Here is a 1,567-nt window from a genome sequence, read left to right as displayed (position 1 = left end):
AATTACTTTTGAAAATAAGTAATCAGTAAAGTAATGGGATTACTTTTTGGGGGAAGTCATCAGTAATTAGTTACCGATTACTTTTTTTCAAGTAACTTGACCAACACTGGTCCCCACAAGTATAGTAAATGTCCAATTCTTGGTCCCCACAAAGATATAAATACACACTTAGACGACTATAAGTTTGTGGCAGCTTGAAGGACGGCGGCAGGCGCGGTCCACCTGAGAGACGAGCTGCTGTGGGGAGTCGGAGCTGCCGGTTTATCAGCAAACATTTTCCTTCCTGCGTCAGGCCGGCAGGAGATGATTAGAGAGCCTATTTCAGTCGCAGCCACTCGTCGTTCTGGGACCTGCGAGCTTGTGCTATCTGGGCTCTCGCTGTCTCGAAGTGGCAGGATGTGAAAATGTGCCACAGAAGAGGATCGTGCTCTCTGCCTGGAAGCTTCAGTCGTGGCTCGTACATGTACAAAATTGACACACGTGCAGAAACGTGTTGATCGTTCTGTGGACACGCCCACGCTTTAACACACGCTCGTGTTCTTCTGTCGCCTTCGTCTGTGTTTGTCCTCTGAGATGTTTTCCATGCTGTGAGTCGCTGTCACACGGCACGGTGAGATCTAAAGGTAATCAGATTACTGTTGGTCATTAGTTTTCCTCTGAACAACCAAACTGTTTGTGCTTCAATAATTTGTGGATAAACTGTGTCACGTAGTTTTGGGTGCAGGAGGCTGCTCGAAGTTTCGGGGTTTGTGAGGACTGTGCACGTGACTCAAATATTATAAGAACTCACATTTAAAAATGTGTTTCGCTGAAAAACCGTTAGAATGTGAAGTTTGTGAGAAACAGACGCGTAACATCCTGTCACGCCCAAATTATGACTCCAGCTTTGAGAAGCTGACGCTTGCAGCACAGACGTGGTCGGCGAGGACAGGGTTGGTGAAATTAAGTGGTTTTATTGGCTTTACTGGGTCAGCTGATTGCTCAGTCAGCCATGTTGGATGTTTTGTTGCTGCAGGCTCTCGGCGCTGGCGTCTGCTGGATCATGCAGTGCAGTCTTAACGCGTGTTTGAACGTTTGGATGTTTTTGGTTTTTTGAGATGTGATAAAACTTTGCACTCGCACTTTGTTGGCATTTCTGAAATATGAAGTGACGCTGCCACAGTCCAGCCGGGCGCTACGGCCTCGTGAAACCGAACGATCATCTGTGTCCAGCAGACCGATAACTGAGAGTCACCCAGAACCTTCCTGCGGGTTGTAATAAAAACTCTTCACCTGCTGGAGTTTCGATTGTCTCTGCTGCCCCCACCCAAACAGAGCTGATGGAGGCTGACACCAGTAACTATCAGTGCTGGTGCTGCTTCTCCTTGGAGCTTCCTGTTGACGCTCTCATAGTCAGATCATGTTTGTAATGTTGTAAGAATGATGTTCTTTGTAAATCGTTCACTGGTTGGTGATTGTGACACGCCTTATTTTACTGTTATCAGCCATAAATAGCTGCTAGTGAAACTAGTGCGACGCTGCTCACGTGCTGTCTGTGGATGCAGCTTCATGACTAAGTCAGGTAGCT

This window comes from Pundamilia nyererei, unplaced genomic scaffold, assembly GCF_000239375.1.
Source record: "Pundamilia nyererei isolate P.nyererei 1_Seehausen unplaced genomic scaffold, PunNye1.0 scaffold00408, whole genome shotgun sequence".
Taxonomy (NCBI): domain Eukaryota; kingdom Metazoa; phylum Chordata; class Actinopteri; order Cichliformes; family Cichlidae; genus Pundamilia; species Pundamilia nyererei.
This window is presented reverse-complemented; position numbering follows the sequence as displayed.